At 36.1% G+C, this 26,243-nt stretch overlaps 2 long non-coding RNA genes across 3 annotated transcripts in view; one reads left to right on the top strand and one right to left on the bottom strand.

The window, feature by feature from the left end:
• LOC145667512 (uncharacterized) overlaps positions 1-26,243 on the bottom strand; it is a 96,088-nt gene that overhangs the window by 25,510 nt on the left and 44,335 nt on the right. Inside the window, exon 1 of one of the 2 annotated variants that reach the window (XR_014127896.1) lies at positions 9,564-9,713. The exons of the other annotated variant lie outside the window; for it this stretch is intronic. This is a non-coding gene — a long non-coding RNA (uncharacterized LOC145667512). Of the gene's footprint in view, positions 1-9,563; positions 9,714-26,243 lie in introns of those variants that run through there. 2 annotated transcript variants of the gene reach the window in all.
• On the top strand, positions 17,561-24,597 carry LOC145667511 (uncharacterized). Its single transcript, XR_014127894.1, has 3 exons — positions 17,561-17,931; positions 22,190-22,316; positions 23,712-24,597. It is a non-coding gene; the product is annotated as an uncharacterized LOC145667511 (long non-coding RNA).

The raw sequence follows: 26,243 nt of genomic DNA, 5'->3' as shown, positions 1-26,243 counted from the left end.
CATGTTGTAGGCTGCAAATTTTGATAAAAATAAATAAATAAATAAAATGCCTTGGTGCAAATCAAACCTGACACTAGATGCATCACAGATACACGCGTCAGTCATACGGCTATTGACAAAATTAAGAAGAGAAGTTTTAATTACTTTTCGTATACAGTACTTTGAAATTATGGTATTTTACGGTAATATCCATGGCGCTTTGGATACCTCAATGTCCTTGACACATGTTTTAGAAAAAGAAACTGTTTTCTTACTTTGTACTTTTAAAAATATACGAAAATAGAAATAACGATATTCGTTTTATTATCACGTGAAATGATCCTTGTAAAATGTACACGGATTTACTAGCAAAAATCATGTGGCTAAGACCTCCACTAGGAGCCAAAATGCAAACAAATACAAAAAAGGTTCTTGGAGGTATGTTCAGTATTGTTGCTTGTAATAATTGAAGAGTTAACCTGCTAGATTGAGAAAATTAATTAAAAATTAAAAGGTATACATATTTACACCATTTTTTAATGTTCATGATAGTTAATACTCAATAATAGTAATTCTACAATAAACATAAGAATTTGGGATATCTTTTTCTTCATGCAAACCGTGCTCCACACGTGTGTCTCGATTCTCAATATACCTAGGTAATTCCTAAATCATTCCATTGTATTTCTTTGAATTCTCACGAACGTGTTGCAGTGGTCAAAGACAGACATGTACCCAGGAATTAATTCCGAAAGAGGGGAGTTCAAAGTTTTTTTTTTGGGGGGGGGATCCAAATTCAATATGAGGATAACTTATATTAAAATTTGTAGAATCACAAAGTCGTGATTTGGTGAGTCCGTATTCAAATGCCCCGCCCTTTGAGGAGGCCAGTATAGCCAGCCCAAAAATTAGGGGGGGGGGGGCTGAAGTTAGGGGGACCCGATCCAACCATACTATAGTTTATAATCGTATTATAGTTCATTTGCAAGCCTACCGTGAAAATTTCAGGGGGACAGCGAAAATTTAGGGGGATGGCCTTGAGTACGGCCCTGATCAAAGGTTTCCAAACTCAAGAGCTTAGTTCCGTACGCAGAATTACATGAAACACTGAATCTTATTATTGCAGGACAAATGTGCTTTTGTATATCTTATTATGGTAAATGTTTATTTTTCTATAATGTCTTGCTCAAGAAAGAAAAGCTTAAATCCCAACTCTTTCCACCTTAACGTTACAAAATTGCGTGTTGGCCTTATTCTGTATGTCTCCGCAAATTCTGTGATCTGCAACGTGACGCAAAATATGCTTTAAGAACTTTCGGTGGTGAGTTTGTAGGTGGAAAAAATGAATAGGATAGATGATTGCAAAAAGCAAAATTTGCGTCACTAACGTCATATTTTAAACTCAGTAGCAGTACGTGACATCCAATGTTGTAAACTAAAACGCAAATTGTGTGTTGCGTTGATACAAACTGATATGGAATGAAATTACATGATCTCGGAATGATGTGATTGTGAGGTCGAGTGAGCATGTCGAAAAAATGTTGTGTGTGTGTGTGTTGCGAGGTTAATGGCGTGAACGTGAGGTTGAGTGAGGCTAAGTAGAGCAAAGGTTATCATTTCTCGAAAATAATCAAAATTCCGTATCGTTACACAGTGGTGCCCACCCCCCTCATGTTCATGACGCACCCCCCCTCAAATGTCTATCCGTAGGTGCTCTTCCATGAAAAAAAATCTTTTCGATTAATTTTTACACCCTCTCAAACATATTTATATAGATTTTTACCCCCCCCCAAATATTTCAATGACGCAGTTTGCGTCATAGCCCCCCCTTGTGGGCACCCCTGCGTTACACCAGATATGAAAAATTCTCCACTATGGCAAAGTACGTACGATTTAGGTCAGTAAACATATATATTAGACCTTATGCAGAGTGTTTTTTACGTATGATTAGAGTCATACTAAAGGCCTGACTACTGCAAGAAATATATGTTAGTCGAACTCTTTAGTATGGTACTAATCACGCGTCAGAATGACTCTGCATAAGGCCCATCCATTTTAAAACAACCGTCTCATAATTCAGTGTACGGAAAGATCTAGTAGCATACAATTGGATAATGAAGTCAAGACTTCTTACCAACCCGTGACAATACTATTTTACAAATATACAGGTGTATACAAATACTTAGAAAACTTCACGTCAGTATGCAAATAACGTTCTGCATCTCGGTTGTTTGTGGTAGAGCTTTTAGTGTATTCAGCTGATATCCCAGTGGTGGATCTTGAGGTAAGTCACACCGGTAAAATTTTAAATGGACGAGTTAAAAGTAACAATAGTCTAACGAGGGAAGGGCGCGATGTCACTCAGAGAAAATTGTACCAAATTTGGTGTAGGAGTCGGTAATGGGAATAGGAACGAATGCGTAGAAGTATTCGTTTCGCAGGCTTTCGGAATCAGAAATAATGGGCCTTACAGTTCTGGAGAAGTATGGCCTGTGGTCAATCAGATATTCGGATCCCATATCTGTAGGTTCATGTCTCATATAACGTCGCTGCTGAAAGGGGCGCTAAGCTCAAAGTCAAGTCGAACTTCCGCTGCCATCTGTTGGTCGTTGAAGAAAGGTCTGATCTACGTTTTATTATTATTATTATTATTATTATTATTATTATTATTATTATTATTATTATTATTATTATTATTATTATTATTATTATTATTATTATTATCTAGATCTGTCTTCTCTCTCTCTTTTTGAAAAATTGACTTGCACCATTCTAACTATAACCCGTCCAAATGTAAGATTCAGGAAGAAAGCTTCATACAAATTCAGAATGCTGTAGACACGAATTGTTAGTAAGTTTTCTTCTCTTCGCTTCTAAAGTTCTCTCAAGACTCGCTCTGAATCTGATCAACTTCTTTATACCGTACTAATGAAGTTCCAGGCCTAATGAGTAACTATTGGATATCCCTTTGACATGCAGTGGAATAGTGGTAGCGTCTGAAATTCATGGAATCATTCATTGAACTAATAAAGTAAACAGGTGGCATTTGTGGCGGATAGATGGAGTTCTCACCTTAATATCGAGAAGTCTCGATTTCGAATTCCGCATGATGCCCAGCTTGATTGGAGTTTTTTCAGTTTTGTTTTTTTCAATACAAATGTTGAAGTGGTGTATTTAATACTTTAAACGTAATATCTGGCCGACTTGTTTACAGAACTCCTTTCTACGTTTTACTCTTAATTTTCAGTTAATGGCTTCAGCTGAATCTGGAAATACTGCTAACAAGTATAGTAAAAGTAAATGAATAAATACTGTACTCTAGCATAAACGAAGTAGTTCCAAGAATTTTTACCAAGTACTTCCAAAATTGATTGCTAAAATTAAGACTATAAGACCCTTCTCCATTCCAAATTGTAAGATGATAGAATTTTTATTTTAAAAGTAGAGACAGATACTTATATTTCATATATGACAATCTTCTTGTTCACCTCAATCATAGATTGGTGAGCAACATGGAAAATTTAAAACTTTTCTCTCGCTTGGAAGAGCTGTTTTATACTTTGATAAGGTCTCTTCTTCATAACTGCAACTAGATATTCTATCTTTCGTCTTCCTCTTCCTGGTTTTCCTTCTGCCTTTCCGTCTATCAGAACGGTGATCCAATCGGAGTGCCGAATAAGATGGCCAAGTATGCTGTTTCTTCTTATTCCTATTATTTTCATGATCTGTCGTCTTTCATTAGCTTCCTTTAGTACGTCTTCTAGAGACCTGCACGAGCCGGGCTTGGGCTGGCCGACTCTGTTATTTCTTTGGGCCGCACCGGGCTTGTGCGGGCCGACACTGATTTCTCTTCAGGTCGGGCCGGGCTGGGGCCGGTTAATTGCAATTCTTGAATAATTATTGACTTTGGTTAAACGGTAATTGGAATAAAGCCAAACGTTGAAGAAGTGTACCCGTGAAAAATGTTACAAAGAATGCAATAGCTATTTACATTTTGTGTTGCTTAGCGGCTCCACTTTCACTATAGAGAATTGCAGGCATTGCGCGGAAAATTGAGCTCTGACCTTGACCTTCACTGAACCCAAAATATGACAAGAAGAGATGGGAAAGTTTAGCCTGTCGCTAAACAATATTGCCATCTTCACTTTATATTAAAAATCAATTAAATTAGATTTTTGTTACAGGAAATGGAGTTTTTGTTCTCTTGATAACAGGCAAAGTTCTTGGAGACAATGGTACCATTCGGGAGGCAAGCGTCAGGTTGTGAACCAGAGGTTAGAAAATGTTTCTGAGGGTTAGGTCAAGTTTAATACTAAATTTTGTGAAAGATTGGGGCTCGACCTAAATTTAAAAAAAATATATATATATCGGGCCGGGGTCGGGCCAAAAACTTTTAAAATTTATCGGGCTTGGGCCAAGAATTTTAAAAAAACTTATCGGGTCGGACCGGGCTCGGGCCGAAAATCTCCAAAACTTTTCGGGCCCGGACTGAGCCGGGCCAAGGTACATTCGGGCTGGATTGGGCTCGGGCCGAAACATTCGGCCCGTGCAGGTCTCTAACGTCTTCATTCATTTTCCTTTCGGTCCATGATATATGCAGCATTCTTCAAATGCTTCCAGCTTCAACATCACTTTTCAAATGCTTCCAGCTTCAACATCACTTTTCAAATGCTTCCAGCTTCAACATCACTTTTCAAATGCTTCCAGCTTCAACATCACTTTTCAAATGCTTCCAGCTTCAACATCACTTTTCAAATGCTTCCAGCTTCAACATCACATTTCAAATGCTTCCAGCTTCAACATCACTTTTCAAATGCTTCCAGCTTCAACATCACTTTTCAAATGCTTCCAGCTTCAACATCACTTTTCAAATGCTTCCAGCTTGGATATTTCAGCTTTTCTCAATGTCCACGTCTCTATACGTAAGTGGGGGAAAAAAAGAAGAAGAAGACTGTTTCCATTCCATACATTTAAATGTTCAGTATCTTTAATACGAAAAAGGAATAAGTTTCCAACCATACTTTCAACTATTCAGATTTTATATTAAAAAAAAAAAAAAAAAAAAAAAAAAAGCTATGAAGGGCTTAAAAGCTAGGGAAATAAGTTTTCAAACAAATACTATTTCCATATCACACACATATGTCCAATTATTACATTTTTAAATATTAAAGGGATTTTTATATGGTAATAAGGTGAGAAAGGGCTGGCTACATAAGCCCTACCATGCATTGAACTTTTCAGTTTACAGATACTGAACAAAATAGAGAAACATAGTTTTTTCATTTGCACGGAATACAACATAAGACTATACGCAATCATACATAAAACCAGGGATTTATTTGTAGCCAGGGAAGCCTGGGAATTTCCCCCCTTCTAAGTTTTGACTTCCTTGTCTCTTAGTTCAGTCTTCCCAGGGAAAATACCCCTTTCATAGGCTATAAAATGTGTTATAAAGTACAATAATTCAACTTCACGTTTTAGTAGCAATCCTTTATAAAATTCCCCCCTTCTACAAAATCCACAAATAAATCACTGCATAAAACTAATGGTCCAATAGAAACTGTTTACTATTTCACTTTGCAATGTATTGATTAAGTATGTAGCCGTATATTTATGTATTTACAAAGTTCGAAGGTGCTCCTCTGCACCTGATTTCTACGTAAAACCTTTCGATGTGTGTAGTTCCTGGTTTACCTGGTGGGAGCATATTGTTTTGAGCTTTCAGTCAGTGTTGTAAGGCAGTGGTTACCAACATTTTTTTCACTGGCAACACATTTTACTCAACTCCGAGGACATCGTGACATATTTGTTTGATTTTCTACTGAGAATAATTCAAATTATAATAGTATACGCCTGCAAGTTTCAACAAAGTAGTGTGGGGCCCGCGGTGGCTCAGTGGTAGAGCGTTCACGTCTGGTGCATGGGGTCTCGGGTTCAAACCCTGCTTCCGCCAAGTGAACTTTGTGGTGGACAAATACCGTGTGCGTGGGTTTCCTCGGGGTTCTCTCGTTTCCTCCCACTTTCTTCATTTCACTCATTTCTCATCTTCATCGTCTTCTTTAGCCTTGCCGGCATAATCGTGGGACGTAAAACTCAAAATTTCATTTCATTTTTTCTACAAAGATGTGACTATGTATCACAGCACTGAGCACTGTCGCTGCTGCTGGAGACATTGACTAACTGACTAATTATTAAATGCTTAATGAGTTTTAAACTCTAAACTTTCGTGACACATTAGTTGGGAACCAGTGTTGTAAGGTAATTGCAGAGGCACGTAAATTCAGAAGTAACGCACTGCGTTATAAAGAGCCAAAAAATATTGACATAGGAAACAGGGGAATTGACTACGTGTCCTAAACTTAATTAGAACGCAAGTCGGGTAACAAAAGCCCTATCTATACAATTAAATGGAAAATTTAGATTCAATTGGGGTTTCTTTACCAGACAAGATTTCAGGCTATCTCGTCTCGAAAAGATACCGTAAAAGTTGTATTATTATTATTATTATTATTATTATTATTATTATTATTATTATTATTATTATTATTATTATTATTTTAAGGTATCTATTTGTATTGGAAGAACTCTACCTTGTCTTGTGGGCAAGACTGAATTAAAAACTAATCACTCAATAAACATTCCAATCTGCAATCAAAGTTTGAAGTTGAAAAAAAAAAAGAGAACAATTTAAAAAATGAAATGAAATATTTTAGTTTAACGTCCTACGATTATGCCCTTTTTAAACTAAGAGAGACGATGATTAAGGCAAGTGAATGATGATGGAAGAGTTGTTGGAATAATAATGTGGAAGGAAACGGGAGTACCCCGGGAAAACCCACGGACATGATGTCGTCCACCACAAACTTACTTGACCGGGTATCGAACCAAGGACTCCACACATCAGAGATAACAGCTCTACTAGCTGAGGCACCGTGCCTCCCTAGAATCCCATTTAGAACGAACAGATTAAATGTGCCTTTCGCAAAAAAAACTTATTTTCAGAGATAGTCCTAAAATCAAATAAGGTAATATAATTACTTGTTTATTTTTACGAAATTAAAACCAATATCATTTTGTTTGTTATACCTAATTGTGGTAGGTAATAATTAAGATAAACTGAAAACATAACATCCAGGAGTTGTGAAATTCGAAAAATGCAAAAGATCCGAGTTCTTAACAAGTTCAATCCTGTGACTCCGAAAGCGTTTATTGCAGACTGTTAAGTACATAATGACACGTTGCTTCATCTTGTTGAAACATAATATTATCGAGAAAACTATTCTCAAGATACTGTGGTTCGAGGTACCACTGCTGAGGTCTGCCAACGTAGATCGTAGCAGAAGAATGGTCAGTTTTTGTTGAGTTTCGTTATTCCATTTGTAAATAAGTTCACATATCTCTCTGTCGGTAGCCTTTGTTTTCTGTAGTTCCTTTTTCAATCTTTCAGTCTTTCATTGCATCAGTCAGTTTTGATATGAGGAGTTGTGTTCAAAGATACATTGTTCCTTATTCTTTATATTTGCTGGAGTTGTGGAACAAGTTGAAAATACGCAGCAATATTTTTTCCTCCTTTTGTGGGACATCCTGTGTATAAAACCAATTCATTGACAGACAAAAGTTGTACCGCCGGCTGTAAGGTTACCTACGAGACAGTGTTGATGCCAGATTTACTTTTTCTTGGGGGCATCTGATCCAGGGGGGGCGATCGGGGCAATTGCCCCCCCAGAAGAGGAAACTTTCTTGTTTTATATATATATATATATATATATATATATATATATATATATATATATATATATATATATATATATAATCCATCCTAGAGTTTAGAGCCCTTAAAAGTAGCACTATGATAACCCACCGCTCCCCAGAAGTTGGTCCTGGATCCGCCCCTGCTTGGGGGGAAGCTTTTATGTTTGTGTGTTTGTGTTTGTGTGTGTGTGTGTGTGTGTGTGTGTGTGTGTGTGTGTGTGTGTGTGTGTGTGTGTGTGTGTGTGTGTGTGTGTGCACTAAAAAGGATGACTTTATATTACTTCTTTACATTAAAATACTGAGGAGAGTACTGCGGGACAGTGTTAACAAACAGGGGTGAGCCCACCCCCTTGCCACCTACTTGCATCGTCACTGCTACGAGTCAAGAATTAAGATAATCTCATCTCGATGGAAAAGTTCTGCTTGTTCCGTATATCTCCTCACTAATCTTTTTCATGAGACGAGTAATTTTAGGTTTCGTTTCGAAACCGAGACAACAAATTCGAGCTGAGACGAGACATTTCTGGTCTCCTTTCAAAAACGAGACAACATATTGGAGGCGAGGCGAGAAATTTCCCGAATCGCGTGAACAACAGTACTTCACCCAAATCTTATATCTCAAACATTATTTAATTATTGTATGATTCATAGTTTAAAAAAAAAAAAAAACGAATATTTATCAACATTTAGAGATAAGCAATTATTACACAATATACTCCAATAGGAAATATGGTTTAAATGTTTCTGCGAATTATGTAAAACATAATGTAAAACGTAAAACATGAAGTCATTCTTATAATGCAAGAATGTGGTGAACGACATCGTATCCGTGGGTTTTCTCGGGGTACTTCCGTTTCCTCGCACATCCTCATTCCACCAAATCATCCATCTACATTCACTTGCCTTAGCCTAAAGACCATAAACGTGGGACGATAAACTAAAAAAAAATCATTTCACTTTTTTTATATACAAGAATTATTAGAGTATTGGGTCTATAAGTAAGTTTTCTATACTTTACCTTGTAGCTATAAAATTACAGCGATATATCCCTATTATAGTTAATCTGTACCTATATTATCAACACTGATCAGAGGCGCAATAATTAAGCATATAGCTTAGATATAATTAAAAGAAAGAACGCTATTATTGACAGGACATGTTGTCATGGAAAAGATTATTATGGATGTATACACGAAATGGACGAATATAGATGGAATATGTTTGTGTAAATAAAAGGAATAAATCGATGTTAGTTGGTATGTATAATGTTATGACATATTAATCTGAAGTTGATAGGTTTATTGTAATAACTTGATATATCTGCGAATTAGGGCTAAAGTGTTTATTCGCTTTAAAATGTAATGTTTAACGGCGAGACTTGCCTCAAGAGCCGCCACTGGAGCACAAACACACTTCATGCGTTATTTAGTCAATAACTTTGAAACGAGTTAAGCAAATCGAATGTATATATCATTGATAAACAAAGCATTACGTTTCCTTTGCATCAAAGAAATCTAAATTAGAATTGATCAGTATACCCTATTTTTGTTTCTGACTGTACTACATTACAAACGAAAAGCGTACTTTCATAAGAGAGTAACAGCAGACGTTCATTAGAAACTTTTAGAGACTTTTTGATGTTAATTTTTGGCATGACGACAGGCGCCTGACTGATTTACAACGGTTAATCAAGTAAAAGCGGAATTTTCATTTTTCATTTCACTTCGTTTCAAACCCAAAACAGTGCTCTTTGATTTCGTCTGTCAAACAAATTGCAGAACTTCATATATAAAAGAAAAAAATACAGAAACTGGCAAAGCCTTTCTACTTACGTTAGACGAACGTAGAAATACTGAAGAAATTATTGGTGAAATGGGAAAAATATTCCCTGTTTGCTCGTATTTCTTCTGTATTTTCTTCAGTACTTTCTTAGAAATTAATTTTGAAAAATGAAAGAAAGAAAGAAATCAAATGAAAACGGTTGATCTGATTGGTCGCCTACTTGGAAAGGAAAAGGAAAAGTACCTTAGAAGTAGAATTATGAAAGTGAAATGGATTTTTCAAAAAGAATCTGTATATTTTTTTTCAATACCTTTTTCCTTCTATTCAGTGTTGCCAAAACTGTTCCTGCTGAAAATTCCCACTCTCAGAGTTATTTCTCCCCATTCTTGAAAAGAAAAAGATCGATTTTTAGTAGGAAATTATACTCAGTAACATACATAACTCTTCATAATAACATAAATGCAGATATTCTTATAGGTGTTTTTCAGCAACCGTTACTTCTTCTCTTATAATGAGAGGTTTGTCAAACACATTGAGAAGGTTTTAGAAATGCATTTCTAACGTTACTGAAACATCAATTATTATTTATACATAATTTATTGTTTTTTATGTAACTTCCAGATACAACCCATGAAGTCGGGGCACAGTGCCTCAGTGGTAGTCTCGTAGACCACTTACCTCTCGTTCTTGGGGTTCTTGGTTCGATCCTTTACCAAGTAAGTTTGTGGTAGACAACATGGTGTCCGTGGGTTTTCTCGGGACACTCCGGTTTCCTTCCACTTTATCATTCCACCAATTCTTTCATCATCATGCATTTCACGTAATTATCGTCTCTCTTAGCCTAAAGGCCATAATTGTAGCACGTTAAATTGAAAGATTTCATTTAATTCCATTTACAACTCGTGAACTCAGAGTACAGTAGAATAACCAATAAACATAATCACCAATAACATAGGGAATACAAGTCGTTCAGAGCTTATATTTAAAGGTACAATTCCAGCATTTGTTTGCTGGAACTGAGGAAAAACCCTCAGGAAACCTCAATCAACATGTCTAGCCACCGAATTCGAACCATGAACTTCCCGTTACAAAGCAAGAATGTTAATCTACTAGCCTACACTTGCTCCGTGGACCGTAATTGAATCATCGTGTGTTACAAAAGAATCATACAATATAACTATGAATATTCTTACGGTTAGCGTTCTTATTGCTAGTTGGCCATTATGAGTTTTTTTCATGATTTTCCTCAATTTCAGCAGCCGCATACCGGGAAGATACCTGTAAGTAAAGGCCTTGGGCGAAATCAGTAGCGTGATTTTGGGTTTTGCTTGAGTGGAACTTTCAAATATCTAGAAGCAATATTAACAGACCAAAATCATGTTTACGAAGAAATTAAACTCAACTTAAAGCAGGGAATTTGTGTTATTATTCAATTCAAAATCTCCTGTCGTCTCGAATTCTGTCGAAGAATTTGAAAATTAAAATATATAAAACATAATCATGCCTGTTGTTCTGTATGGTTGCGTAACACAGTTGCTTATTCTAAAGGAAGAACGCAGAATGAGATCCTATGACGAATATTCGGACCCGAAAGGAACGGGAATGAAAAATGGTGAAAACTTCATAACGAGGAACTACATAATTTATACGGTTTACCAAACATTGTTAGGCTCATCAAATCTAGGAGGCTCAGGTGGGCAGGTCATGTAGCCAGGATGGAAGAAGGGGCCGCGGTGGCTCAGTGGTAGAGCGTTCACCTCTGGTGCTAGGGGTCTCAAGTTCAAACCCTGCTCCCGCCAAGTGAACTTTGTGGTGGACAAACACCGTGTGCGTGGGTTTTTTCGGGGCTCTCCCGTTTCCTTCCACTTCTTTCATTCCACCATTTCATTCATTACTCATCATCACCGTTTCCTTTAGCCTAATTTGCATAAACGTGGGACGTAAAACTCAAAAATTTCATTTTCAGGATGGAAGAAAGTAGAAACGGTTTCAAAGTCTTGGCAGGAAATTCAATCGGGAAACGACCATTAGGAAGACCTAGGCGCAGATGGGAGGACAGTTTTAAGATGGATCTCACAGAAATAGGAATACAGAGTAGAAACTGGATCCAGTTGACGAAGGACAAGAGTTAATGAGGAGATTTTTGTGAAGGCGACATTCAACTTCCTGGTTCCATAGGCTATAGAATTAGTTATGACGTATGTTTTTATTTTCCTTTTTGAAACCTTAGTTGAGGTATTTCACCAACAACAGTTAAGGGCATTTTTAATGGATATTGTGATTAAACAGTTCGTGATGTAAAATGAAATGAAATTTGCAATTGTACGTCCGACGCACATGCCATCCTGTTTAGATTAATGATTAATGGAAGTGGTCAATTATGAAAGAATGTTATTCACTACAAACTCATGCAGCCAGGTATCGAACCAGAGACATTCTAAGTATTTATTGTATGCCTATCCAGATGTCTTCGTCTCTAATGTTTTTAGCTCCAATAATTGCTTTGCTCAAATTGCTCATAATGAACCATTAAACATTTTTTGTATCGCTTCAACACACTTTTTAGACATCTAGATATAATACACAGAGATAGTTATTAATCAATTATAATTGAAGGTTACAGAGGAAAAACACGCTAAGTCATATTTCGCAAATTTTTCAGGAGAGCGGTTATAAAGCATGGACAAAGCAGGTTCTTCCTTATAAGGGATTTTTTTAATCGCTCAGAAAATGGGATCAAGCTTCGCATCAGAAATGGGAATTTCTTGATTGGTAGAGATAACAAATTATGTTATGTTATCTATGATTCCAGTTGGAATAGTAGTCTGAAGAAGGAAGTGATATACTTCCGAAACTGTAACATTTCTAGTTAATTTATAATAAAGATTATAGACAGCTTTGTAAGAAAGTTGTATTTAGTTTGTGTTTAAGATGGACACAAGGCCTTTTTATAAAAATATAATGTTTAATATATATATATATATATATATATATATATATATATATATATATATATATATATATATATATATATATATATATATATATATATATATATATATATATATATATAAATCTATGAATTCCCTTCTCTTAGGCAAAGATAAAGCTATGAGCAGTGCCGGGTTTACGTACAGTATAAACTAAACAAACTATAGCTTAGGACCCCACTCACTTGGGAGACCAAAAATTTAAAGAGAAAAACTGATTGTAACTTAATTTCCAAATAACAAGAAAAAGCAAATAAGATAAAACGCACATACAACAATGGTGTTTTGTATTGTTATGTACTAGGCTTTTATGAAACAATTAGGACTGATTGGGCTCTATTTCTCAGCCCCACTTTTAAAGAGGTACCTGTTATCCAGTTCCGCTTATAATGGGCCCTTGTTTCCCTTTAGATATCCAAAGGTCCATAAGTTAGCATATAACACAGTGGCGTATTTACGATTTTATTTCGGGAGGGGCTTTGCTAACTTTCGGGGGGGCTTTCCTGAAAATGTGAAAATTTTGCAAGATATTTCATATAGTTGACTATAGTAAGTAAGATTTCGGGGGGGCTTAAGCCCGGAAGCCCCCCCTAAATACGCCACTGATATAACATATATTCAAACCTTAAAAACGGCCATGTTTTGTCACTGAAAAAGAAAGTTTGACGTATGAAGGGCCCCTTTCAATAGCTTAGGGCACCATCAAACTTAAATCCGGCACTGGGTATGAATACTGGGTAAGGCATCTTCGTCTTACCAGATTATTAATTACCTATGTATGAACACACACCCAATCAGTAACCCTTGTTACTTTCTACAAATTATATATATATATTTATATTTCCAGTTACCGCTATATTCATGTTTTTCCATATTATTTTTATTTTGGGCTAGCCTAGATTACCCACTTCGCTGAGTTGAAATAAAACGGCATCGGAAGTGTCACTGTTCATCTCAGCGACCCCGAAAACTATGGATTCGACACTAACATCGGTCATTTTCGATCATTATTAAACATCTTCCCCTCTGCCTCCCCTAAATTGCACAGTCAAAATAAAATGATAAATACCATCTCAGGCTCGAACCTCATTTATGTTGAATATTTTATCGTGATCGGTATATATATATATATATATATATAATTTGTTTCTTATCTTGTATTTTATTTTATCTTTTGTTTTGTAGCATTTAACTTTCTTTTCTTTTTTCTTACTTGAGTAGCATATTCTTTTTGTGTGGGTGAAATACTATGTTTTTGTAATTGTTTACATTTTTTGTGTATTGGTGTTCCTTAAATTAAAAAAAAAAAAGTGGTTAAGTGCAGGAAAAAGGCTGCAAAGGCTTAACTTCGGCACGTAAAAGAAGTCATAAATAAATAAATAAATAAATATTAGCCTCAGAGGTGAAAAGAGACAATAGACAAATTGTTTCTACCTGAAACATATTATTCGTAAGACGAGTTGAGGCAGGGTATTTATTATAGGTTATATAATACAGTATTTTCGTATTTCTTTTTTCAAGAAAAAAAAATATATATATATAATTCCCTGCTTGAAAAGGAAAATTCCCAAATTTGTGAAGCACACTGTTTCTGGAAAGCCAGAGAGAGAGAAAGCGAGCAAGAGAAACTTTTGGATTTAGAAGAAGAAGAAGAGAAAGAAGTGTACACTGTGACCCACGTTTGTGCATTCAAGGTCACACAGGCTGCAACAAACACACTTTCAGAAAGAACCGAGCCATTTTTAGAAAGGAATGTTGTAGTTGTCTCCCATTCAAAGGCATCGAAACAAACTTCTTTTGTTGCTACTAGAAAGCTCAAACAAGAACCTTGTGCGACCGACTAAAGCCAAGAATTTTTCTTGTTATAGCTGCAACCATTTTGTTTCCCAGTAAAAGAAAATTCTGAGGGTTTTTTTTAAAGAAAGGAAATAGAATATTCTTTAAAATTATTGTTACGTAGAGCTACAAACTGCATTAGCAAAGTTGTAAAAATACATTAGGACCACACGCATCTAATCAATGAGTGAATGAGAAAATCCACCCACCCCCTGTCCTTCTGAGTTTGAGAAACACATGCATTTTTATAAATTGTGCATTAATATAATAGTAAAAAATCGTGAAACTTGTCGGTGGACAATCTTTTCGTTCATCTCTTGCTGGCAAAATCACACTAATGAGCAACACATTTCGGGATCGAAACACGCATTTCACTGCAGATAACTGAAAAACCATAGGTTATTATTATTATTATTATTATTATTATTATTATTATTATTATTATTATTATTATTATTATTATTATTATTATTATTATTATTATTATTATTTTATGCGGGCCAAAATCGAATAACTTGTACGGCAGTGATTAGCGGTCTTGTTTCTCAATAGAGAGATTTCATGTTTGCATCCCGTGACAGACCATTCTGACTGAAGTTTTTCGAGCCATATGTCGGGATGTCATCTTTAAATATATAAGGCTTGACTGACTTCCCTTCCCAACTTTAATGTTATTAGTTATTACCAGTGGTGTATTTACGATTTTGTTTCGGGAGGGGCTTTGCTAACTTCAGTCCTGGAAATGTGAAAATTGTGCAAGATATTTAATTTGCTTTAATATAGTAAATAAAATTTCGGGGGGGTGCTTTCCTTCCCGGAAGCCACCCCCTAAATACGCCACTGGTTATTACTGTTATTTTTTTAATGATTTCTATCGAAATTGGCTTCACAGTCTTAGTTTGTTAAATTTATAACAAAATAAATAGCGGATTTTCCATATAAAACTACCAGAAATCTCGAATTTGCCCTCCCCCTGCCAGGATTTCTTTATTTATATGGTCATACAACATTTAAAAAATGCATCGCAGTTGACAAATACTAAATATATAGTCCGTCTTATCAGACGCGCATCCAGAAATTGTTGTTGGGGAAGATCCAATACAACAAGACACTACATCTATCATATATAGTACTGAACTGCACTCGAAGAAGCTATACCTAATTAATTTTGAAATGTTGTCACCTATATTCTCAGAAAACATGATGGATGTATAGATTGCTTTTATAAGTAAACAAAGACCACAAATAAAGTGTAAGATTAAATGTGTGTGCTACCGCAAGACGGAGTTACGTTGCACAAGATTTAAGGAATTTTAAAGAAAATCGCATGTAAACGTAATGATTTAGAACACTGTATTTTAAACATATAATAGTTAGATATATAACGAAAACATATGTGCAAATTCATTAGTAAACATTCAGTATGACCGTAGTTATTGAAATATAAACTTTGGTGCAAAGTAACTCCATAGGTGGGGTTACTTTGCACAACATACAAAAAAGTATGTTCGACATACGAACATAACGTTTCTGTGCAATGTTTTCCCTTTAATATTTATACATTTCACTTTCTGCATAAAACTGCATGCAATCTACAAATATTAATATTAGAATGAGTGTACCGGTATCGATACTTAGTTTGAATTACCAATATTTATATAAAAAAAAAAAATATGTATTTTCTGGTACCGGCACAGGAACCATATTCCAACAGTTGGGGAAGATCCCACAAAAATGCCAACTCAGGAACAGAAAAAAAAAAATCCCCGTGAACTGATTTGCCTTGGTTATTCCTTATATCCAAGAATATCATCCCAACTGTAATCAGTGGAAGATTTACGGGGTTTGAGACTTTCAGGCTAAAGCCCACCCAAATTGTATGATTTCTTTTTCTTTAAAAACATCTAATTTGAGTCATTTCTATGCATAAAAGCTTCAAGCCTCCCCCCGCAAAAAGAAGTCTAGTGATTTCTAAAAATAAATAATAAATAAATAAATAAACAAAAAAACGAAGCGTTTGTGAGTGAAGACCCTTTCAAATTACTTTTCTGGATCCGCCACTGTTCATAATTTATTTTCCAATAAGAAATTCATTCCAGCATCTACCTAAATAGGACATTTACCTAAATTTAGAATGCAGGAGGTTCCAGTAGTAATAATTTCCTATCTAAACGGCATTTAGGACCTGTACAAAGTAATCCCGATTAGAGGCTGATGGCTTCAAAACGTTTCACATTTCAACTACTGCATCAAAGTGTCATTATACACTAATATTCTAAGAAACTGACTTAACTTTGACGGAAATTCTTGTAGGTGATATCTTTCAAATTTTGTCGGCCTTTACAGTTACTGCTTTCCATACCTCTACAACAACAAACCCTTTAGGTAATTAGAATTGATGTTAACCCCAAAATTATAGCCAAAATAATTAGATGTTCTATCTTACGGTGGCAGTTGAAATTTCCTCTTTACAATTCATGGTTTTACCGACAGAGGACTGTGAAACTCTTTTCATATGTTGTGCACTTACGGTACATCAATAATTTATCTGCTAAATAAGTAAAGTTTTACTAAGGAAGTGTACAAACCTATGTCGATTTTTTTTTTTTTTAGAGGGAGGGGTACAGACCCAGTAAACCACCCGCATTGGTGCACTGTTGCTGTCTATAATAGCCTTTTCTTTTCAACTGCATAAAGCAGTTCATCTGTAGTGGCAGAATCAAGGGTCCCGCTTTAGTAAAATAGTGTAATTCTATGACTGTGACTACATACATATGATTCTATTGTATCAGCTATGACCTATGTGAGAACTATATATATATTGACCCATCATGAATCTAGTTTATTATTGAAAGTGCGATACTATATCTGTGTCAATTTTATATAAATTTATTTGTTATCTACAATTAGGTGCTTCGCCATTGGGAGGAAAAGCAATTCCTAATGTGTACTTCGTTTAAAGAAAAGCAATGGAAAACTCTTCCATATTAAATTACAGTAAACGCAGGGAGTTCGTGTTATTATTCAGTTCAAAATTTCTTGTCGTCGCGAATTCTGTCGAGGAATTTGAAGCTTAAAATATATAAAACAGTAATCATGCCTGTTGCTCTATATAGTTGCGAAACATGATCGGTTACTCTGAAGGGAGAACGTAGACTGAAATTATTTCAGAACAAGCTCCTGAGACGAATATTCCGACCCAAGAGGAACGGGAATCCCAAGTAGCACAGTCACGTCATAAACACGTCTTTTTTTGGGGTTCGAATTCAAAATGACGTCTTTTGAAAATTTGGAACGTCTTTATCACGTACCAAAATGGTAACAAAAATGACGTGTCAAACATGACCTAAATTGTACGTGTTTATCACGTGCCAGAATGGTACAAAGAATCACGTGTCGGACATCACCAAAAATAGACGTCTTTTTTAGGTGCTAAAAAGCGCGGACGTTCCCCGTACTGTAACTGCAGTTTGAGCAGTGCATGCTGGGAATCGTGAGCCATTTGCGGAATCGTGTTTTGATGGTATTGTTTGTGAATATAAATAATGTGTTTTGTTAAAGTCACCTGTGATAAAGGTCAGCTTTAAGACAAGTAAGTATAATTCCTATCCTATTCCTATCTAGGTGCATTCTGTGTAAAATTCAGCAGATTGAGTATTCTACGGTTTCTTATTACAGTGTATTAAAATACCGTAGAAAGAACGAGGATACCTACATTAGGTTAACATTTGCAGACGCCTGTATCAAATTAAATATTTTAGGTAGAATACTATATAAAATGTTAATAGTGAAGGTAGTAAAATGATAATGTATGTGTTTTTATTCTCAATAAACCGTATATGGGAGTGAGTATGCATGGAAAAGTATGTCATTCTGTGGTGCAGTTTTATTATACAGATCCGTAGATTGTAAAATATACGAAAAAAATTGGACAAGTCTTTAATTTGCCTATTTCATGTCGAGAACAGGACCAACCAACCTCCGCGGGGCTTCTAACCCGTTCCTACTACTACTACTTATACTATGAATCCGTATAATAAAAGCTGCACGCATTGTGGTACTATTTGCCAAGGCGAAAGACTGATAAATACAAGCAAACAACGAGATGACAGTAAGTGTATGCTTTTGGAGGCATTACTGGAACAGACGGTTCTACTAAATTTTAATACATTTCTTACATTTTCAGGTTAGGTTAGAGCATTGTATTTCCTATAGCAGAATATGCACTAAATGAGGAGCTCCATTACTACTTGCAGATTGACTTCACGGGGGTTAGTGTAAATATAGAGTAGACGCATGGGGCAAGGTTCTAGAACACAGGTACCGTACCCCTTCCCACTTAATTGTAACAAAGACAGAAAACAACGTGCCGTGCGGGGCTCTAACCCACCTTCACTCGCTGACGCTCGCTCAACAATACTATGTGTTCTGGAACCTTCCCGACGCGTAGCATATTAAGTACAGTGCATAAAACACGAAATAACTTTTGCTAGGTGCCCACTAAAAAGCACAAATGCATTCTATTGGAATCAGTGCAGAAGCACAACAAGAGGGCCCGAGCGGCAACGAGGGGGTGCGTTCGTAGGGAACAGGCACGTCAGCGACGGGGACTATGCGCGTAAAGAAGGATAATGGAAAAGCACACTTACGCTTACAATGATTTCACTATCACTCAAAATGCGGCTTCACTCGAGCAGACGGTTCTACCAAATATAAAATTTATAGGTAAAATATTATAAGAAACATTTTTCGTGAAGGAATGAGAGTGTGAATATAAGTAATTACTGTCAGTGTACAGTATATTGAAATGAATTTTAAGTGATCAGTGAAAGTATTGCATATGTAAGTGTGGTCTTACACTATTCTCGTTTAGACGTATATTTCCCGTCGCTGACGCGCCTGCTCCCTACGGACGCATCCCATCGCTGCCGTTCGGACCCTGTTGCTGTGCTCCTACCCCTGCTTTTTAGTGGGGAGCTGAAATAAATTGGTTCGTGTTTTATTCACTGAAATTGTTACGCTTTACGTCCACGCTGTATTTGTACTGAGGCCTGAAGTCAATCTGCAAGCACTAATGGAGCTTCTGATTTAGTTCATGCTCTACTAAAAGAAATGCATTGTTCTAACCTGATATGAAACTGTAAGAAATATGTCAAAATTTGGTAGAACCGCCTGCTCGAATAATGCCCAAAATTCATTTCTATTTGCTGTGTACTGACATTAATTACTGACATTCACACTTTTATTCCCTCACAAAAATATGTTTCACATCGTATGTTACCTATGAATTTTCTGTTAGGTAGAACCGACTGCTCGAGTGAACCTCTTTGGGAAATGACCCTCGGCAATTGTTGCAATGCCAATCGTGTATGACTTCAAAGTTAGACACAACGAGCCCTATGGAAGTTCTAACCCCTTCGCTCACTCAGTTCTGTTTTGTTTAACCTTTTGTAGCACTACTGTCTTAAATCTAGTGAAAAAATCCACAAAATAAATGAATATTTGGTAGACCCGTTTGTTAAAGTAGTGCCCCCATTGTATATGTGCATAATCAGTGGGAGGATATTACCCCAGTTGAGACAAGGTGACCAGAACTTTTACTTTCAGAAACGGGACGCATACGAATCGGCGACGGGGGGTGGGGTGACTTCCACATTGCATTTTGCGACTCAGCAGTGTTTTCAATTTACAAAATACAAAGTAAGAATGATAACACAGCGTTTCTAACTTAAGTATTACCCAACAATACTTTTAACTACTTCAACACTCAGAATTCCCACTCAATTTCCACTTGAACCACAGAACACTCAATTCTCATTTGAATATTCAGAAGTTCTAGGCACGGGTGAACCTTCCCAGTAAGTGTTGGTACGGAAGAGTGTAGAATTAGCATTGGCTATTTATATTTTGAATAATAATTACGGGACACCTGGGTCATGTTTGCTTAAAAACGGGACATTTAGGCTTTCCGTTTGAGAATCTGAAAGAAACGGGACAACGGTTGAAAATAAGGGACTGTCCCGGCCAAAACGGGACGTCTGGTCACCTTGAGTTGAGAGCACTCTCAAACTGCAACCATCGCCCTGCTGCACCTACACACCCTCACAAGACACTTGGCTACCGTAACTGTGCTACAGAATTCGGTGTGGAAATCATAATAATGTAACGGGTTTTTGACTGTTCGAATATTTTGTTCATTAATTGAGTAGACAGTTCCCTCGCATTTTAGATTACAGTACTTACTCCAGTGCCAGCATGTGATGATGGATACTTATCAATGTTGCCACTGAAGTTCAAAAAATATATTCCAGCTCAATTAAGTATCCTCTACATGACTATATTATTATGATTTCCACTGCTAATCGTGAAACGATTCAAAGGAAACCAAATGTCTTATTAAGGGACCGTGATTGGGGGCTGGTGCTGGTTCCAGTCAGATGTGTTTAAGAGAGCTCTTGACATAGGGAATATCCTCCTAATGTTTATGCGCACATTAACAACGGAAGTCTCTTTGGGTCAAAAACCTGCTTTCAGGTGGAACACCAATTCCTCATCATTAAAAAGAAATGAAATTAAATATTTAGTTTCACGTCCCAGGAAAGGCACCGAGCCTAAGGAAGATGGTGATAATGAAATGTGAAAAATGGTGGTATGAAGAAAGTGGGCGGAAACGGGAGAGTGTCGAGAAAACTCAGGCACATGGTGTTTGTCCACCACAAAGCCCACTTGGCACGAGCTGGGATCAAACCAGGGACCCCACGCACTAGAAGTGAACGCTCTACCACTGAGGCACTGCAGCCCCATCAGTAAAAAAAAAAAAAAAAAAAAACATACCTCATTGCTTCGGGGCTTACATATCTGCTGCCACCAAAAGGAAGGTGTGTACACAACAGGGGCGGATCCAGAGGTGACGACTGCCCCTTCCAGAGTAGGATATTTTTTTATTTTTTTTAAAAAATAAAACCTACCCCAGAATTGGAGCTCTTGATTTTTTCAAGCTTGTATTATAAATGTAAGATAAAAACTTTTTTTTTCACGTTGCAGAATTTAAATGAAGCAATACATAGCAAGAACTTACTTGCCTTGGTGTTTTTGGTCAGAAAATGTCCGCGTTCGAAAACGCAGGTAGTCATTTGTGTTCTTTGTGTTCAAGATGCGATATTTTACGCTCTCACTCCGTTCTCAAAACCGATCCCTGCTTCTTATGGGGCCGCGGTTGCTCAGTAGTAGAGCGTTCACCTCTGGTGCTTGGGGTCCCTGGTTCGATCCCAGCCCCCGCCAAGTGAACTTTGTGGTGGACAAACACCGTGTGCGTGTGTTTTCTCGGGGTTCTCCCGTTCCCTCCCACTTTCTTCATTCCACCATTTCATCCATTACTCATCATCACCGTCTCCTTTAGCCTAATCGGCATAATCGTGGGACGTAAAACTCAAAGATTTTCCGATCCCTGCTTCTTGTTAACAACGGGCAGACAATAATTCATAAAATCTATCTGTCCACAAGTTTGTCAATATTTATTTTGCGTATCTTTCCATTTAAGAAGTGGCCATTCCTGCATCGAGGTTGGGACGATTTCGGACTCTTCTTCACACCTTCCTTTACGCTGAAAATATCCAGAACAGAAAGCATGTGAAATTTATGGCTGATATTTTCCTGCCAACTCATTTTTCTTTCTATAAGCTGTTTTTTTTTTTTTTTTTGATACAAAATGTAGTAAAAACCCAGTTTACTGTTTACATAAAATTAAACTGCTTCATTTCATGTTAAATGTATTTAGTCGTTGTAATAAGCCTAGGTGTAAATACATGTTATTTGCCAAAATAAGCCTTGTATGTACTCCCACTTTCCAGAGCGTGTGGCCAATGCTCCTGCAAATGATGAATTGATCAACAGCAGACCACCTGACCCCTTTCTGCTCGTCGAGCTGCTCTAGAAATATCACTTTGGAGGATGACATACATACCAAAGTTGCGACAGGTGAGTTTTTGACATGTTATTTTATAATACCCATGTAAGAAAATGCCGAGTAAGAAGAAAAGAAAGAAAGTAGTAATATTTTATTAGTACTTAACTAAAATAAAATAATTGTTGAACAAGGCAATACTTTTATATAAATGAAATATTCAATTTAACGTTCCACGATCAGGCACTGAGGCTAAGGGAGTCGGTGATGATGAGAAGTGAATTAAATGGTGGAATGAAGAATGTGGGAAAAAATTGGAGAACTCCAAGAAAAGCCGCTTGAAGTGAGCTGGGATCGAATCATTGGCCCCAAGCACCAGAGGTGAACGCTCTATCACCGAGCCACAGCTGCGCCAATTTTATTTAAATGTAACTGTTTCAGCAACTACCCTTGTCTTCTTCAGATACACTCTATTTATTTATTTATTTATTATTTTAGATTTTTAAAGGTCTCCCTGTTTATTAATTTTTATTCCTTCAGCAATTATTTTATTTGACTTGAGTATTTATATATAAGTAAAGCTTTAATATGGAATGTATCACATGTTATAGTGTTCGCGCTTTTTTTTTGAATGGATAAAAGTACTCCTCCCGAAAATATTTTTCTCAACAGAGGGGTAAAATATAATTTTCACCAAAGAGAAGTTTTATTATTATTATTATTATTATTATTATTATTATTATTATTATTATTATTATTAATAATAATAATAATAATAATAATAATAATAATAATAATAATAATAATAATAATAATAATAATAATAATAATAATAATAATAATAATAATAATAACTGCCGCAACTTCTAACCCTGCTCAGAACAAATAATGTGACGATTTTCACTCTACTACTTGTGACAGAATTCTGGTTCTAGAAGTCTTATTTTTTAAAAATACTCCAGTAACAAGTGAGGGGGCGTGTGCTCACAATTTTTTTACTTTTCGGAATACATAAGTTATACACCATTTTGTTTGTATCAATATCGTATCAATATACTTGATCGTCACTTTTAGCTCACATACTAAAGTTGGTCTTGGAGTGGCATTTTATATTGTGAGCACATACGTAATGTAGCCTTCTATGAGTGTTTCAGAATTATTTGTCATGTATCTGTATATACAAAGTCTTATATCCCCCAACTTGTTTGATCCTCCTGAACAATCAGAGTTAACAGCTGCAATAAAATCAAAAGTTAAGCTATTACAGAATAACTAAAATTAATGGTAGTTTAATTTCGCTGTTTGGAAGGCCGTTAAAAGTGGGACTTCATGCAAGCGAGTGCAGTAACTAATCGTTTTATTGCGTATTGATTGTAGTTACACATGACGTATTGTAATTATTTTTTAAAATTTTCTCCCCACCTGAAAATTTGCACTATGATTGTTCATGATTTTTTTTTCTGTTTCAGTGTTCCTATCTGTCATCGTTGGGAGGAAAAGGGACCTTTCTCTGATGCTTGGTTTCCAAAGAGCTGGCGATGGAATTTAACTCCCGCGGAAAAAAGAGCAAAGTTCACGTTGTGCAAACTAGCCTTAAAGACACTTATCATTCGTGAGTAAAAATAAAGATCTTCAAATGAACAAATGCCACAAATCTTCAAAATGTTAGTAGAAAGATATTCACTTCCATCTGCCTTGTTGTTTGAGGATGAAAAGGATTCGGCATGCTTGAAACATGTTGACCTGTTCCTCCTCGCTTTGTTGGAAATCAATGTAAAGGCATCTCTTTCGAAAACTAAAAGATGGAAGAAACTGCTACTGGTATAATAGATGGGATAATAAGTGGGATACTTACCGCAGTCCCCATTTTTAACCTACTTAAGCACGTGAGGCTTTTTTGATATGATGCTGCATTTCTGTACTTTCAATAACTATGAAAGGTGTTTTCCTTCATACGAAATTTATAGAAAAATTTGATTCTTTTTATTTTATATTATTAAAAGATCTCTGTAAGTTTTAGATTATAACCAACAGATTTGCATTGTCTACATATTTCTTGTTTGTATTACAAATAATAAAGACAATCAGTGTTTCTTGTTGCATTACAAATAGCATGAATATTATTTTATACGACAAAACGTGCACATTGTACATATAACTAATAAATGTAGAATTCAAATTAATGGTTATGTGTTTTCGCTTTCATCCCTCAGAGGTTAATTAATTTTAAGATGTACTTTCTTTTTCGATTTTTCACCTCCAAAATAAAGGTGTCTTAAATTGGAGTTATAAAAGTTTAGTCCTAAATTTTGTACTGTCAATAAAACCCATTGTTCTTGTGTATGTGAGTGTGTGTTGGATGTGGGTGGTTGTGTTTGTGTGTATGTGTGCGCATACTAGCATAATAATGGATAGCTATAAAATTTATGGAAGCACGTGTTGTACCGTAATTTCATTAAGAAGAAGGTACTAGTAAATACACATGAATAAATTCCAGTGACGAAATGAGTGGATTCTTCTTAGTACTAAGGGCCGCGGTTGCTCAGTAGTAGAGCGTTCACCTCTGGTGCTTGGAGTTCCGGGTTCGATCCCAGCCCCCGCCAAGTGAACTTTGTCCACGTAGTGGACAAACACCGTGTGCGTGGGTTTTCTCGGGGTTCTCCCGTTTCCTCCCACTTTCTTCATTCCACCATTTCATTCATTTCTCATTATCACCGTCTCCTTTAGCCTAACCGGTATAAGCGTGGGACGTAAAACTCAAAGATTTCATTTCATTTCATTTTCTTAAGACTGTAAGTACAATGTTCCTTTATTTTTCCATTTCATTCTTTGTTTTTACCATGTTTATTCGTCTTTTCTCATTCTTAAAAGTTATGTAGGGCTTTTTTTTTCGCCAAGGGTGAGTCTTACATTCGAGGGCTTTTTTTTATGTTTTTCAAGTCGATTCAATGCGTCTCGGTTTTCTTTTTAATGTATGGCTTTAAATTTATCCTTTCGTGGAGCAAGCGCTGCCGTTTCTTTCCTGTTGCATTAGGTATATAATTATTCCTCGACAGCTATTGTATATTCGTTTCTTAATGTGTAGATAAATATACCACACATTAAGGCGAATATATACTCTTCAATAGGCTAGTATCCAAATACTAAAAAAATATAAATCAACAACACTAGAGGTGGTTAATTGGATATGGAAATCCCCAATCCATAGATAATACGAACATTCGGAGAAGCGAAATTTCCAAATTCTTGGTACAGACCAATCAAATAGACCACAATACTTTGACGTTCCCCAATGTGTGCTTCCGAGAGAGGGTGGTGATGTATTTCGCTGTGGCAAGATCTAGGGTTCTTAGGGTCTATCCTGATCTGTTATTTATTACAATAACCCAGTGGTCTTACTTATCTGGTATAAGAGCTTGTAAATTATTATGCAAATTACAATACAATGGTGAAAAATCAAGCAGCAGCCACAAGGATAAATTTATTTTCATTATTGTTTTTACTTATAATAATCGTTGTCCAGTTGTTATTCGTAGACTTTTTTTTTACCCAAGAAAAGTGTTGCGGCCAGAGATCAGTTCAGAACTGTCAAGAAAAAAAAACGCAGTTAAGAAAATAGAAAAAGTATGATTTTTTTTCTTTTTTATCATTTTTTAAAAAAATGTGTTGTAAGCTGTGTGTTTTGGAGTAGATATTATTATTATTATTATTATTATTATTATTATTATTATTATTATTATTATTATTATTCAGTTTCATATGTCCAAATAATCATAAATTGATGTGTATCCAGTGTTGACATTAGGAATCTCAATCTATGTATAGTAGGATCTCGATTATTCGACACAGTTTCAGGGTTATTTGTTTCAACCACTATTCAACCGATCTATTTCAAAATTTACAGGGCCAGAAGTAGGTAGCCCTAGTAGCCTAACCCCTAACTTTGGTGCAAAACGGTTGAATAGGGGCTGGTAAATAGCCTCAAAAGTGTGGCGAATAAT

Source organism: Thermobia domestica, chromosome 13 (assembly GCF_964235325.1).
Source record: "Thermobia domestica chromosome 13, izTheDome1.hap1.1, whole genome shotgun sequence".
Taxonomy (NCBI): Eukaryota; Metazoa; Arthropoda; class Insecta; order Zygentoma; family Lepismatidae; genus Thermobia; species Thermobia domestica.
Note: the sequence above shows the minus strand (reverse complement) of the source record. Positions and strands in the feature narration are given on the sequence as shown.